Genomic DNA, 17689 nt, shown 5'->3' with positions numbered 1-17689 from the left:
AGTAAGTTGCAAAAGTGAGTGCCGTATTTTCAACGTATAGCAAATCAAAAATTTACACAGGCTTTTGAAAAAAAATTGTTCGTGCCTGTACATCGGTTATCTTTGGTTGAAGTTGCCAATAAATCCAACAAACAAACCTTCACTGATAACTAACTGCCTCTTATTATTCAAATGAAAAACTATGAGCCAAGTACTAAAGAATGCTCAATAAATTAATTGCTCAAGTATTTCCAAATAACCTAGCTTCCGAACGTGATCTAAAAATGCTATTGAACTTTGAGTATATCATGAACTATTCTACACTAATTGTATGAGCACGAATAATGAACGCACGACATTTCGATCCGTGCTATACACATAAGAAGCGCAAGTAGAATTATCATATGTCTAAATTCGTCTGTTCGCTTTTGGTGCGGTAGTCAGTCAAATACTTTATCATTTTGAAAGCATGACTCACGACCTGTCAAATCCAACTGAGTAGTTACATTTACCTATATAGGATTATACCACTGACAGGCATGTGATTTCCGTACAATGATTTCGCTGTACGCGTACAACGATGAAGTGACAGACATTTTTTTTTTTTTTTTTTTTTTTTTTAAATAACTATTTATTGGAATATGAGTTAAAATTAAATTATTAAGATTTAAATTGGGTGTTCAGCCACAAGTGGTGACTTTTCAGCCCTGTTATATATATATATATATGATTTGGTTATTACCATGAAGACATCGCAATTCTGAGATTTTTGTGTAGGGAAAATTCTAAACCTACTTGTATTGTGTAATGGGGAAAAGGAACTTATATACTAACTTACTAACTAATACAGAGAGCGAATCGATTCAATTGAAGATTGCATCGATTTTTGTCGGAATTTGCTTATAATATTATGTGACATTACATCTAATGGTTCTATATTTGTGAGTCTGTGTAACTCATTTGTACTAAACCAGGGAGGACGCTTCAGAATCATTTTTAGAATTTTATTCTGAATCCTTTGAAGCGTTTTCTTCCTGGTGGAACAACAGCTTGACCAAATTGGTACCGCATAAAGCATGGCTGGTCTGAAAATTTGTTTATAAATTAACAATTTGTTTTTTAGACAGAGCTTAGAATTTCTGTTTATAAGAGGATATAAACATTTAATATATTTATTACACTTTGCCTGGATTCCTTCAATGTGATCCTTGAAAGTGAGTTTTTTGTCATACGTTAAACCTAAGTATTTAGCTTGATCAGACCATGTCAATTCCAAGCCATTCAATTTGAGAATGTGATTATTGTTTGGTTTAAGAAAAGAAGCTCTTGGCTTGTGAGGAAAGATAATTAATTGCGTTTTTGCTGCATTTGGTTTAATTTTCCATTTTGACAGATAATCACTGAAAATATTTAAACTTCTTTGTAGGCGACTGCAGATCACTCTTAGATTTCTACCTGTGGCTAACAGACTTGTGTCGTCACAGAATAGCGATTTCTGACAACCAACGGGTAGATTTGGAAGATCAGAAGTGAAAATATTATACAAGATTGGAGCTACACTCGAACCCTGTGGAACACCGGCTCGTACGGGTAGCAATTCAGATTTACAATTCTGATAGCTAACCTGAAGAGTACGATCAGTTAAATAATTTTGAACCATTTTGATCAAATAAATAGGAAACTGGAAATCAGACATTTTTGCTATTAAACCTTTGTGCCAAACACTGTCGAATGCTTTTTCTATGTCTAGAAGAGCAACTCCAGTGGATAACCCAGAAGATTTATTTGATTTTATCATGTTCGTTACTCTGACAAGTTGATGAGTAGTTGAATGTTCATGACGAAATCCAAACTGCTCTGGTAAAAAAATTGAATTCTCATTTATATTCTCAATTCGAGCGCATTTGCTATGTTCAATCCAAACACGCAACACGAAGATGAGATGATCTTAAGAAACGGTATCGTGTCTAATTTCACTCCGTTTTTCGTTCGGATCGAGTCTAGCCTAAACTGCCAACCACGTAATCGCTTGAAACGGTGCATAAAAACTGGTTTATAGATTGTTTTCCTGTAAATCTTGTTGAATGAATAACATATTTGGATAGAGAAAACCTAATTATAGCTACTTGGATAGAGAAAACCTAGTTTATAGCTAGTTTTTAACATGGTTTTGTTAATACATCTGGCTATATTTTGTGTGTATACTTTTACATAAATTTTAGATACGTAACTTTCATTTCTTGATATACAGTAAATCTGATAATCATTTTTAACAAAAGAATTTGTTGCAATCGTTAGATGTAATATGCTGAAACCTTAATTTTGTTAACAGGTGCGAAAATAACTGTGAATTATGAGTAATTTCGTATCAGTAAAAGTAAGCAAAATTTCACTCTAAAATATCAAGTTCGGAACCAAATAAGCGTCAAATGTAGAAATTTTGATTGAAACATTTCATCCGCAGCTGAAGCTCATCTATTGCTTGTAGAAACATATGGTCGTAAAACATATGATTTAGCTACGGTGAGTTCAATATGGACAACTAAACACGCAATAGGAGAATATGAAAGTGCAAAGACAAAAAATTGAAATTGCTATAGTAAGATTTGTCTGGAAAGCAAAATAACTGGCACTCACATTATAATAAGTTGAAGGTTAAAATATATCCCCTAGAATTTCCTTATTGGCTTCGTTTTAGCTAAACAAAATTAACGTAAAAGTTTCATGCATGACTTGAATCACTATTCTTTCACATAGTTATAAAAAAAATGGTTAAATAATTATTCATACGAATATATGCGGGATACAACGTTCATGGTCGTTTTACGAAAAATTTACATTTTAGATTATGCAATAATCTTAGACCAGGTTTCACAAAAAAACTTGTTTTTGAACAAAGAATTTCACTTATTATTAAAAAACAATATTTCAAAATTATACTTTTTACAGATAAAATTACATATATAAAATTTCAATAAAATCCATTATTCTTTTTATTTTTTCAATATGGCCGCTCTGAAAACAGCTGTTTAAATTGGTTCGATTTGTTTGAAGGTGTCCTCATTTCCTGGAAACCAATCTTCATAAAGCTAAAAGCAAAACAGTAAAACAACAAAATGGTTATCATTTTTAGATTTTCGAACGTTTTTGCCTTTCGCATATAGAAAGGCTATGCATTCACTGTGAAAACCGACTTTTGAACGGAGGTCCGGAGGGCCGAGTGTCATATACCACTCGAGTTCGTCGAGATCACAAAATGTCTGTGTGTGAATGTATGTGTGTAAGTGACAAATAATGTCACTCAATTTTCTCATAGACTGCTATTAAATTTTATTCCGATCCCACTTCCGGTTCCGGAATTACAGGGTGATATATACCAAATAAATGGAAAAAAATGTCACTCAATTTTCTCAGAGATAATTGAACCGAAGGTAACAAACTTAGATTCGAACGAAAGGTCTCATGGTCCCATAGCTTGCCATTGAATTTCATCTTTATTCGACTCCCGGTTCCGGAATTACAAGGTAAAATGTACAAATATATGAGAAAATGCGCACTCAAATTTCTCGGAAATATCTTAACCGATTTTCACAAACTTAGATGCAAATGAATTTTTTTTTAAAGTCCCCGAAAAGTTGATCCAGATCCGACTTTTGGTACCGGTTTTACAACGCGATAAGCGGAAAATTTTCAATTTCCTGAGGATTTATTTAATAGTGATGGCGAAACGAGGTGCAAATTTTTATAAAATTTACTGATAAATTAATCTACTTGGCAGACCTTGTTAGTTAGTGGATATGTAAATCTACTTTGGGACTACTAGTCCCCGGTTTCCGCTTCCGAACAAACCGGTAATAGTGAAGAAATGCTCCTAAAACGGTACTCAATTCGATTTCTCAGCAACGGTTGAACCGATTTTCACAAAGCATTCTACAAATTGAAGCTCTCAGTGTTTTAAAAGATACTGTGCAATTTCATCCAGTTCCGACTTCCGTTTTCGAAATTATAGGGCAACGAGTATCAAAACTTTCAAACTGGCATACAAAATGATGCAAAATCGGTACGCATCGGTACGTACTGGTACGGAAGAAGAATAAGCCACCGCCCAACACACAGCGTGCTTTGTTCAATTTTGTATAGCGTGCTGGGTTGCCACATTTAAATCTACCTATATTAACTTGACATAGCTGTTTGCAAATGGCAATGCTGTTGGTACTTTATATCAATGAATGTTTTCGATTTCATTCAAGTTTGAAAAAACAATTTTGACCGAATCTGCTAGTGATGTTTTTGAAAATATAAGTAATATGAGAAAGGCATCACACATTTAATCATTAATTTGATAACTTATACATAATGTCTCACATATTTAGGATATTTTGCCCTAATAAACATGACAGATAACTTTGGAGATTATTTCATTTTATTGCAAATAACAATATTAGAAAATAATTAAAAAAAACTTTTCTTTATACACCAAGTGATGTCAAAATGCCTTTCTCTTGTCATTCAATCAGTCTCATTATAACATACTTTTTTAATAAGGATAACATCTGACACGAATTTTGGATGATAATTCCTGACATAAATTAATTCAGATTGATTCGATTAGTTCACAAAAGCAGGATTCAGTGATTACGTCGCATATCCGACAACATATTCGAAACCAAAAAAAAAGTAGCAACAATATGTTTGAACGTGTTCATTGGTTATTGTTTGAAAAAATGTGAGGAAAGAGAAAACGTTATTTGTTGTTTATGTCGCTTATATGATTACATCTCCAGAACCGGAAGTAACAGCCAATTGATTTATAAACTTGATTCACAAACCAAGAGTAGCTAACGAGCCTAAGTTTGCTGAAATTGGTTAAATCATCTGAAAGAAAATTGATGCACACAAACATTTTATCGATTGTTTAAAACCACAAAACGATTGATGATCGATTAGTTTGTCAAACCACGTCAGTTTCGTTCGGCACGTCAGGAAAGACGTGGTACTTCGGTACCAAATGAATAAGTGTTTTGCAAGTAACATTAACTTTACGTCTGCTTAGCGGTTCAAGTTGAACTGTTTAAGTTTGCAATAAGCAGTTCAATTTGAACTGCTCTGCACTGACGAGTCTAAGACGAAACGTAAAGAAAAGCAGAAAAAAATGTTCTCAACCGAGATATCGCAGATTTAAATAAAATTTTGCCTGTTTTCAATTAGAATATGGTTATAATATTATTGTTCCAAAGAAACATTGGTTAAATCAAACCAGAATTGTTATTGTCACTATATAAGCAAAGTCATTATTTACGGTACTCTCTGAACCTCCAGGATATTCAAGGACCAGCATAATCCTAATCGGTTCGTATGGCCTTTATTCATGACGAGTAAATTGGAATAGTTTCGAGCCCAACTTCGAAGATTTTTTGGTACCTTCATCTTCTATGACGGTTTGAATTTTGAAAACTCATCACCCTGTAACTCCAGAATCGGAAGTCCGTATCTGATAAAATTCATCAATTTCGTCTTTTAATTTCATTTTTTGTTTATTTATCTTTGGAAGAACGATTAAGCTCCTCTATTCCAGATACTCTAGGAGCAGAATTTGCAAACCATTGTAAGCCATTTCATTTGATTCGAAAGTTTTGGAAATCAGTGTAGCCAATTTCGGGTACCTTCCCGGATCGAAAACCGAATACCGGTATAACTGGAATAAGTTTATTTGGTCATCGACTATCAAAATCTGCAAATCCGATAACCGATAAACCCGATTAGTTTATATGAAATTGACATTCTTACACGAATCACTCAGAATTTCCGGAACCAGAAGTCGGATCTGATTGAAACCGGAAGGGACAATTCATTTCAATCTTAGATGGAGGAAATCGGTTAGCCATCTACGAGAAAAATGAGTGACCTTATTTTCAATTTTTACACATATTATCTTATAGTTCCGGAACCAGAATTCGGATACAAATGAAATTCAGGAACTTTGTATGAGAGAATATGACCTTTCATATGAATCTAAGTTTCCAGAAATCGGTTGAGTAAAATCCTAGAAAATTGAGTGACATTCTTCGTCACACTAACATTTGATAATATCGACGAACTGATTTGAATGGTATGTGGGTGTAAGAAGTTATGTTCTACTAGTAATTATTGCTGTAAGAAGTTCAAATTAATATTATTATGAAATAGTATTGAATTCGAGAATACTGTTATCTTTCTAGTTTGTCATAAACGAACGATTATGTTGCATTGCTAAAATCGAAACGAAGCAAACTGTAATGGAAAAGCATGTTGTACACATTCTTGTAGGTGCTTAGAAACAATTGCATTCAACAGTATTAAAAAACGTGTTTGACCTTACTCCCAAGCATACTGCTGGAATAAGAAAAGAAGTCGCTTAAACAAATAAAACTATATCTCCGTTGATTTTAACAATCTATGGTTTGTTGGAAAACTTTTCGGTGATTGTAGTTGAAGACAGTTACAATCGAATTAATTATAAACACGTATGGATTATCAGTTTTAATTCGAAGATAATGCAGAATTTATAACATAAGGTTTAGCATGTCACATTAGAAGGCTCCGGAAGGTTTTATGTGTTGTCAACAAGGAACAGTGCTGAAAACAAATCAAGTGAAAATACTACGATGAAAAGTACTGTATTCAATCTTGCAATCCTTCAAATAAGATTGTACTGAAAATTAAATTCGATTCCAAGCGTCATTTCATCGTGCTTCGTTCAAAATTCCTACTATTGGGATAAGGCGGAAAATCCGACTACTACAAAAATATCGATATCTCCGAGAATAGTTGACGAATTCTCACAATCTATCGTATCTCATCAATCTCCACGTCGGACCCTAAATCATTTGAGCTGTCATTTTTTGTACACGGATAAAAATTCATTGCCGGTGTTAAAAATAAAGTCATGATTTCATGAGCAAAATGATTGATATCATTAACAATAACACATCTTCCATGAAAAATTTCATGATATCAATCATTTTGCTAATGAAATTTCATGAGAAGACCTGGTTCAACAGTAACAACAGTGGTAACAGCAATAGATCCGTGTAGATAGGGTATATGAGACCATCCAGCAAGTTCAAAGGCATTTCATCTCCTTCCCAGATCATTTCGATCACTTGGTGGAGTGCGTAGTACAGCTGCTCGCTTTCAGCATTGAGAAATTCGAACCGGGATCCCGTCCCTCCCAGCGATCTTTACGTTCTTAAGCTAAGCGTTCTAACCGCTTTACGTATCTCGTCTAGCGTAGATTGGTCCACAGCTTGTCCATCATCCTCAATTCTCATTCTGTTCATACTCTGTTCAATCGATTGTTCGTTGAGTAATAGCTCGAAGTGTTCCTTCCACCTGACCACCACTGATGTGTGATCGGTCTACAGATTGCTGTCACAGTCGTTGATCGGAACTAGTACGGGTTATATAGAACTCCCGATTAATATTCTCAACAAACAATTTTCTTCCACTGCAAGCACTCGTTGTGCTCACCTTTCTTACGCCAATGCAATATTTTCTCAGCTGCTCTCATCTCTGCATATTCTGTATTGACGAGTCACCACAGTGAGCATTCGACTTCGGGCCTGATATTTATGGTTTGTAGCTCTCTGGCAGTCAATATCAAACCAACCGTTCTACTGGGTTCCCCGTGTGCTACCACTTCTGTGGTTGTTATACTGATTGCATTGTGAAAATGCTTCCACACCGCATTCAAATTATTTTCATTATATCGTTGTCCAATTCGTTCGTCGAGTAGTCGGATGTATTCCTCGGATACAGCCAAGTGTATTCTTCGGATACAGATTCTTCAGATATTGCATGGCTTTCTCCAGCTTGAAACCTGTGACGCTGGATAACCGTGCACGAATCGTGGATATCACCAGATATGGTCAGAATCTGTTTGGCCCTCAAACATTCCTAACATAAATCGGAGAAATGTCGGCCGTCTATGAAAACATGTCGACTTGAGAGCATGTTTCACCATTTGGGTGTCTCGCGCGAAATAGATGCTATAGGTAGCCATTCCTTTGGCTACGACAAGGTTTATCAACCTAAGGCCGTTATCATTGGTAGGTGAGTGGAAACTCTCCTTTCCTATAACTAAGTAAAAGTATTCTTCCATTCCGACCTGAGCGTTTACATTTCCGATGATGATGATGATGATTAACGTCGTGTTTAGGGTACTCACCGTAGGTCTTGTCTAGACGCTCATAGAAATTGTCTTTAACATGATCATGGATGCTTACCAAGAAATTCTAATGAAGAATCAATTTTGTATTTTCTTATTTTGGTGCAAGTGTAAAAAATGTGACCACCCATTCAATAAACAGTAAATAAATACAGATCACTGTTGTAACATTTTTTTTGTTGACAAAATCACCTTCGCTGATTCGACGAATGACCAAAGCATAGATTACAGAAATACATACTATGTGTAAATTGTTAATAGAGCAGCCTGGCGAACACTTGTCACAACGATAAATCTATTTTGGGTGCTGCATTAACATAATGTAAAAGTTTTGCTCTGCTGTAGGATAAAATAAATAAGTTTATTGTTATTTAATTCAGTTCTGCATATGGACCCACATGAGATTTAAGCGACTTTGGATTAAAATATTTGTCGAGTAAGTTGCAAAAGTGAGTGCCGTATTTTCAACGTATAGCAAATCAAAAATTTACACAGGCTTTTGAAAAAAAATTGTTCGTGCCTGTACATCGGTTATCTTTGGTTGAAGTTGCCAATAAATCCAACAAACAAACCTTCACTGATAACTAACTGCCTCTTATTATTCAAATGAAAAACTATGAGCCAAGTACTAAAGAATGCTCAATAAATTAATTGCTCAAGTATTTCCAAATAACCTAGCTTCCGAACGTGATCTAAAAATGCTATTGAACTTTGAGTATATCATGAACTATTCTACACTAATTGTATGAGCACGAATAATGAACGCACGACATTTCGATCCGTGCTATACACATAAGAAGCGCAAGTAGAATTATCATATGTCTAAATTCGTCTGTTCGCTTTTGGTGCGGTAGTCAGTCAAATACTTTATCATTTTGAAAGCATGACTCACGACCTGTCAAATCCAACTGAGTAGTTACATTTACCTATATAGGATTATACCACTGACAGGCATGTGATTTCCGTACAATGATTTCGCTGTACGCGTACAACGATGAAGTGACAGACATTTTTTTTTTTTTTTTTTTTTTTTTTTTAAATAACTATTTATTGGAATATGAGTTAAAATTAAATTATTAAGATTTAAATTGGGTGTTCAGCCACAAGTGGTGACTTTTCAGCCCTGTTATATATATATATATATATGATTTGGTTATTACCATGAAGACATCGCAATTCTGAGATTTTTGTGTAGGGAAAATTCTAAACCTACTTGTATTGTGTAATGGGGAAAAGGAACTTATATACTAACTTACTAACTAATACAGAGAGCGAATCGATTCAATTGAAGATTGCATCGATTTTTGTCGGAATTTGCTTATAATATTATGTGACATTACATCTAATGGTTCTATATTTGTGAGTCTGTGTAACTCATTTGTACTAAACCAGGGAGGACGCTTCAGAATCATTTTTAGAATTTTATTCTGAATCCTTTGAAGCGTTTTCTTCCTGGTGGAACAACAGCTTGACCAAATTGGTACCGCATAAAGCATGGCTGGTCTGAAAATTTGTTTATAAATTAACAATTTGTTTTTTAGACAGAGCTTAGAATTTCTGTTTATAAGAGGATATAAACATTTAATATATTTATTACACTTTGCCTGGATTCCTTCAATGTGATCCTTGAAAGTGAGTTTTTTGTCATACGTTAAACCTAAGTATTTAGCTTGATCAGACCATGTCAATTCCAAGCCATTCAATTTGAGAATGTGATTATTGTTTGGTTTAAGAAAAGAAGCTCTTGGCTTGTGAGGAAAGATAATTAATTGCGTTTTTGCTGCATTTGGTTTAATTTTCCATTTTGACAGATAATCACTGAAAATATTTAAACTTCTTTGTAGGCGACTGCAGATCACTCTTAGATTTCTACCTGTGGCTAACAGACTTGTGTCGTCACAGAATAGCGATTTCTGACAACCAACGGGTAGATTTGGAAGATCAGAAGTGAAAATATTATACAAGATTGGAGCTACACTCGAACCCTGTGGAACACCGGCTCGTACGGGTAGCAATTCAGATTTACAATTCTGATAGCTAACCTGAAGAGTACGATCAGTTAAATAATTTTGAACCATTTTGATCAAATAAATAGGAAACTGGAAATCAGACATTTTTGCTATTAAACCTTTGTGCCAAACACTGTCGAATGCTTTTTCTATGTCTAGAAGAGCAACTCCAGTGGATAACCCAGAAGATTTATTTGATTTTATCATGTTCGTTACTCTGACAAGTTGATGAGTAGTTGAATGTTCATGACGAAATCCAAACTGCTCTGGTAAAAAAATTGAATTCTCATTTATATGAGTCATCATTCTTAACAAGATAATTTTTTCAAAAAGTTTACTGATAGAAGAAAGTAAGCTAATTGGGCGATAACTTGATGTTTCTGCTGGGTTTTTATCAGGTTTTAGGATAGGAATTACTTTAGCGTTTTTCCATCTTTTTGGGAAGTAAGCTAATGAAAAACACTTGTTGAAAATTTTAACCAGGAGTCTCAAGGCAACATCGGGAAGATTTTTAATAAGAATATTAAAAATTCCATCATTACCAGGAGCCTTCATGTTTTTAAGTTTTCTAATAATTGATTTAATTTCATCAAAATTCGTCTCAATAATGTCATCGTGTGATAACACTTGGGTTGAAATATGATCATATTTCAGTGAGACTTCATTTTCAATAGGACTCACAACGTTCAAATTAAAATTGTGGACACTCTCGAACTGTTGAGCAAGTTTTTGAGCTTTTTCGCCATTTGTAAGAAGTATTTGATTTCCTTCCTTGAGAGCAGGAATAGGTTTCTGAGGTTTCTTAAGAACCTTAGAAAGTTTCCAGAAAGGTTTAGAATATGGTTTAATTTGTTCAACTTCTTTAGCGAAATTTTCATTTCGCAAAAGAGTAAATCTATGTTTAATTTCTTTTTGTAAATCCTTAACTATGTTTTTCATAGCAGGATCACGAGAACGTTGATATTGTCGTCGACGAACATTCTTCAACCGAATGAGCAGTTGAAGATTGTCATCGATGATAGGAGAATTTAATTTAGTTTGAGCTTTGGGAACTGAAAGATTTCTAGCTTCGATAATATAATGATTCAAATTATCAATTGCTGTGTCGATATCCGCAGAATTTTCTAAAATAGTTTCATGATCCACATGATTTTCAATGTGAGATCTGTAATCCAACCAATTTGCTCTATGATAGTTGAAAATAGAACTAATTGGATTAATTATAGCTTCGTTGGAAAGTCTGAATGTTACAGGAAGATGATCTGAGTCAAAATCAGCATGAGTAATCGGTTCACTACAAATGTGACTTTGATCTGTTAGAACCAGATCAATTGTAGACGGGTTTTTCACGGAAGAGAAACAAGTAGGATTACTGGGATGAAGAACTGTAAAGTAACCAGCTGAGAGTTGATTATGAAGTATTTTACCATTACTGTTATTTTGCCTACAATTCCACTGGACATGCTTAGCATTTAAGTCCCCTATTACGAAAAATTTCGATCGATATCTTGTAAGTTTTTGCAAATCGCCTTTAAAGAAATTTAATTGTTCGCCGGTGCATTGGAATGGCAAATATGCTCCAGCGATGAAATAAATTCCATGAATGGTTTCAACTTCGATTCCCAAGCTTTCAATAACTTTAGTATTGAAAGAAGGTAAAATTCGATGTTTAATTTGCCGTTGGACAAAAATGGCAACTCCACCACCAATTCCAGTAAACCTGTCAAATCGATGAACCACATAATGTGGATTACTTTTCAATTTTACATTTGGTTTAAGAAAAGTTTCTGTCACAATGGCAATATGAATTTTGTGAACTTTGAGAAAATTATAAAATTCATCTTCACTCGATTTCAAAGATCGAGCATTCCAATTTAAAATATTCAAATAATTATTTAACATCACTGTTAAATTTTAAATTCATTATAATATTATTTGCAAATTTCCATCCGATTTGAAATGCTTCAAAAAGTGATGAAGTCGAATTCATTTGGATGATCATTTGAAAAAGTTGATCTTGTAGGTAGATCATTTTATTTTCAGTTATATCGCCTAAATCGACTTCATTTAAAGAAGCGAATGGCATTGAAGGAATATTTATAGGTAGACTGCCATTAGAAGAAGATGATTTGGCCGGTCTACCTATTAATAAATTGTTTTCGTTAGAAGAAGAACTGCAAGGCGGTCCTGTGTTTTGATTATTTACATTAGAAGAAATAGGAGATAGATTTCTACCTAATATACCAGCATAACTGACATTAGAAGAAGATGATGACGAGGTCGATCTACCTGTCAATAAATTGTTTTCGTTAGAAGACGAATTGGCAGGTGCCTTAGAAGAATTTTCAGGTATGTTCTGTAAATTTAAGGTCGTTGATTTGACTTGTTGTCTAAGCGAACGAGCGTTTAAAATTTTTTCCCTGACAGGACATTTCAAATAATTGGATTTATGATTTCCATTGCAATTTGAACATGAAAATTTATCAGTGGTTTCATTCATTGGACAAGCGTCTTTCGAATGCGATTTACCACAATTCAATACCGTATATCCATATGACAATTTTTGGTTCCATGACCGAAGCCTTGGCAACGACGACATTGCGTTAAGTTTGCAATACGATTATGCCGTTTATAATGTTCCCAATGAATTTTAATGTGGGAAATGAAACGTACTTTTTCTAAAGTTTTCAAATTGTTTACATCACTTCGATTGAAGTGTATTAGGTAAAGTTCATGGGAAAGTACCATTCGCTCTTTTTTTCATAAGTATTACTTGGGAAGGGGCAAAACCAAGCAATTCTTTTAGTTCATTTTTAATTTCATCAATACTTTGATCATTTGATAATCCTTTCAAGACAGCCTTGAAGGGTCTGTCTGATTTTATATCATATGAATAAAATTTATGAAATTTTTCGGACAAATATCGAATAAGACTTTCGTAATCTTCCAATCCATCCACCAAGACTCGACATTCTCCTCTTCGTCCGATTTGAAATGAGACTTTTACTTCCGGGAGAAAAGTAGAAAGCTCAGTACGGAATGCTTTGAAGTCGGAAATCATCACCGTCACTGGTGGCATAGATTGATGTTTCTTCCCAGAACGACAAGCGTCCATTTTGGGAATTTTTGAAGAATTTTCTTCTATGTCGCTACAATCGGATTCAGGAAGAATCTCGTAAATATTGTTAGACGGCATAGGATCAACGGAAGGGAAATCCGTCCGTTGTCTTTTATTTTTACATTCAGATTCTATAAGATCGTGAATGTTATTAGAAAAATGTTGAATAACGGATTGTGATTTATTCCGTATTGAATTATTTTTAGCCTTAGGCTTGTTGCCTTTCCGGTTGGACGCAGGCATTTTTGAAATTAATGAAATTTTAAATTAAATTAACTAGGCTAAATTAGTCTTCGATTAGACTCCTAGCTAGCCTTAAAAAAGGCTGATTAATTTCTTAGTCACTCTAATATCACTCTTTGTATCACTTAGTCACTCTAATATCACTCTTTGTATCACTTAGTTAGTGATTCAGGTAGCCTTGAAAAAGACTGAAGCCTTGAATCAATGAAACTCTAGGTAGCCAGAAAAAAAATTCCAGGAGCCAAGAGCTATACGCGTGCGGTGCGAACGACTGTTCAACACCGACTGAAGTGACAGACATGTTTTGCGCACAGAAAGGATATACAGTGGAACGAAAGAACTCAAAACTTTGCTTAGTTTTCCAGCTCCGATGATCGATAATATAGAAACCAAAATTTTTTGCGTTTTGAAGTGTATTTTTAGTAACTGATTTATGACAGATACCTTATGATCAAAAAAGAACCGGAATTTTCATTTTAAAATTCCCGCGCTTGTCCAATCGGGAAACTTTTATTCTCTCAACGTTGGCAACACTTTTATACACATTCTGTCAAATTTTGACGCATATCGTACGATTAAATGGATTTAAGTGTTCCGAAACGTTGAAAATGTTAGATAAGGCCTTTGGTGAATCGTGCCTAGGAAAAACACAGACATACGAGTGACCGAACACATTTTAACTGATGTTTTGGGTTTGAAACGCGTCGCTTCTCGGCTGGTGCCAAAAAAGCTTTGAATTTCATTCAAAAACAGCGTCGGTTGTGTCGCAGTTTTTGGCCAAAATCTCAACCAATATCATGAACCAAGCACCGTACTCTCCAGATATGGCCCCGTGTGACTTTTTCCTCTTCCCCAGACTCAAATTGCCATTGCGGGGAACGCGTTTTGAGACCATAGAGACCATGAAAGAGAATTCGCTGCGTGAACTAAAGGCCATACCTTCGGCGGCCTATAAAACTTGTATGGAAAATTGGATCAAGCGTTGGCATGCATGTATTGCCGCAGGAATACCTTGAAGCGGACTTTGCGTCTGGTTAGCGGTTTAAGTTGAACTGCTAGGCACGAGATGGCATTTCACACACATATTCCAAAAAATGCAGTTTATTCATTACGAAATTTTCATAAAAAAGATTATGTTTATCATAAAGCTGATTTTAGAACCTTCTTGAATTTGAAATCATTCTGAAATAGATTTGACATAGGTTTGATGCTTCGTTTTACTTCATAAGGCTTATGAAAAATGATCTACTAGGCTGGAATATAATCTCATAATGATTTTATAATGATTTTGAGGAGTTTAAAGTTGTGACTACACAATTGGTTTACCACATGTGAATTCAAAATATGAATCATTATGTGTTCTAAATTCATTTGAACAATAAATTAACTGTTATTGAAAAGAAAACAATATCTCAATAGTACTGATTTTATGTACAAATATGGATATATTGTTTTCCTTATTTGTATTTAAAAACTTCACCAAATTTATGAACATATCTTGGTTTGACTGCTTTTTAAAAATAAGCTAAAAGGTTGATGAAGTGTATAAGTTTTATGCTTCTGGTTAGCATTCTACAGAGATTTTTTTTCTCAAAATAAAACAAAGGTTTTTTTTATTTAATATTATAATATAATTTTAAGGCACACTGCTTAAGCTCTAAGATGCCAAGGGTATTTACTAATCTTAATTACGACTAACTTAAAACTAGAATAGTATCATTATGTAATGTAGCGGTAGCGGATTTTCGAGAATTCAGCTTTCAGCTGGCGATCGGTAGTAGCCGGTGAATTGAATATTGCATGAGGGTCTTCCATATGGCGTTGGCGAATATCCATGTTGGCCGCATCCTTCGGTCCGTGTGGGTCCGCGGGAAACACCCCCAGGCTACGAAGGCCCGGCGGGTGGCCCGCATGCTGGTTTTCGACTGGAGCGGTTTTCCATGGACGATGATGGTGATGTTACGGAAGAGAATTAAAAAAAAGTAAATATTGTGGAAACGGGGTAAAAATGGGAGATATGGGACCAAAATGTTTGAAAACGATAGAGATCTAATTAGTTGCCATCGAGATGGTGAATAGACAGGGAAGGGAGAACGAAAAAAAAATGAAGGTTGTTTATTTTTTGATACTCAGAAGAAGGAAATATTGCTTCGTGAGTTCATTATCGCTCGTCAATGGCGCTGGTAGCAGTAAACAGTGATGTGATTTTGCACAGTATAACGATAAATGATCGTAGTACGGAAATCACCTTTGTATCATAATGCTCGCGTGATACCACCGTGATTCAGGGTGACGGACATGTGATTTCACGGTGTACAGTGATTCCGATATCACATGTCTGTCATAAGCATTATTGTACCAATAAACATCCCTAGTCATACCTTCACGTCGGATTTAAGAAGTAACATCACAGAAAAATTCTACTATAGCCACTATAGCAATGCACCGATTTCCATCCTACACTTTGAGCCAATGTATTGAGCAGAAATAGCAGATCTCACTCTAACTAATAGTTTTAGCATATGTGATGAATGGTAAAGCTGAGACGAACAGGAGTACCGTTACCCAAAAAAAAAATACTTTTAATGCATTACCAATCGTGATCCTAAAATTTCGGTTGAAAAGAGCACTTTTAGATACCTCAATCTTGCCAACATCAATTCTCACGAGTAGTAGGAACTAAAAAAGAGAACAATATTTGAAAAATACAATTAACGAAGGAAATCATAAGGCAACGAGTTTCAAGTCCTATATTTTTCACACTTGAAAATATAATTCAATATCAGAAAGGTTAGTCCAGCTATAAATCACAAGAGAAAAAAATGCATAATGTAACCGAATTCATGACAGGCAGTTTTGAAACAGCATTTCCACGTTGCAACAATTGGTTCCGGTCAATAAACGCTTGATGTGAGAAACGGCACGGCCCAGACAATCGTTGCAACCCGAGAAACAGAAAGAGATAGTGAAAAATGCTAACTGAGTGCCCGGGACTGCACTCTGTCGCGTATACTTTCTCGAGAGTGTCGCCCGGCCACCGCTGAATCCACAAGCAGGTGAAAGGCGGGCTCGCGGACAGTTCAGGGTGCGGTTCCGCTTCACCTGCTTTCATACCGTCAACTTTCATTCAAGTTTGATGCGTACGTACACGAATACGATCAGGTCAGAAAAATTGATGACACAGTACTTTGTTCTCATGTGCGACGTGATTACGTTCGGAATTGTTGACAAAAATGCATGAAATGATAGTACGCATTTATTTACCTATTTATCATAGACATTCAAGTAAACAGTGTGATATTAAAGGAAAGCAAAGAGTAATGGAAACAATAGTTCAGCAGAACCAATTATACCGACAAGGATTCGTGGTAATATTGGTTAGTCATTTTCCTATGTTTATGCTTATCCTATTCAAATCTATTTAAACTAAACATATGCTACGGCTAACCACTCCGAGGTCTTTTACAGTCACTGAATCAGTTAAATAATAGATAACCTCAGAACTAATAATAGACATTGAAACATTCCTATGTGTAAATTTTCAAGTTCTCATATGAACACCGAATGTAAGAAATTAATAGAAACTCTTAATATAAAAAGCAGTAGGCAGTATTAATGTCTAGTTGCAAACCGTGTTTAAATGCTGCGTTCTTCAATCACATACACAAATTTCCGTAACTGTTCGACCATAGGTAAGTCATCGTAATGCTTTATGTTGAAATGGAAGCAAAGCATGAAGCAACGTTCAACGAGACATAGCTCGATCGTAGTGGTTCGCAGTGCCATATCTGGAAAGAGTAGTTGCACCTCACGGAGTGTTCGTTTCCTATCCCTCTCACCCTTTTCAAATGTTTCCAACGATAGTGATCTCAATTAGTTAGTTCTTTTCGAGCATGCTTCTTACACGGCATTCAGTTTGCAGATAGTTACTTTCGGTACCACAGAGTCGCAAATGTTACGAGGAAGACTACTTGAAGTCCAAAAACTAAAAACTAATTAATGAAGTGTTGTTAGAAACGTTCACACCAAAATGAGAAACCGGCTACTTTTTGTTTCATTTCTATACAGTGGAACTGGTGTCGAACCGATACTAATTTTAACGGTGATAGAAACGCAACCATAACCGAAATTGCG

General features: G+C 35.1%; 1 protein-coding gene across 2 annotated transcripts in view; it reads right to left on the bottom strand.

The window, feature by feature from the left end:
• Positions 1-17689, bottom strand: part of LOC131428684 (apical junction molecule) — a 69538-nt gene that overhangs the window by 40835 nt on the left and 11014 nt on the right. The window contains exon 2 of one of the 2 annotated variants that reach the window (XM_058592729.1): positions 16196-16234. The exons of the other annotated variant lie outside the window; for it this stretch is intronic. The gene's annotated coding sequence lies outside the window, so the exon portion shown is untranslated. The remainder of the gene's footprint in view (positions 1-16195; positions 16235-17689) is intronic. 2 annotated transcript variants of the gene reach the window in all.

The sequence above is a fragment of the Malaya genurostris genome, chromosome 2, assembly GCF_030247185.1.
Source record: "Malaya genurostris strain Urasoe2022 chromosome 2, Malgen_1.1, whole genome shotgun sequence".
NCBI classification, from domain to species: domain Eukaryota; kingdom Metazoa; phylum Arthropoda; class Insecta; order Diptera; family Culicidae; genus Malaya; species Malaya genurostris.
Note: the sequence above shows the minus strand (reverse complement) of the source record. Positions and strands in the feature narration are given on the sequence as shown.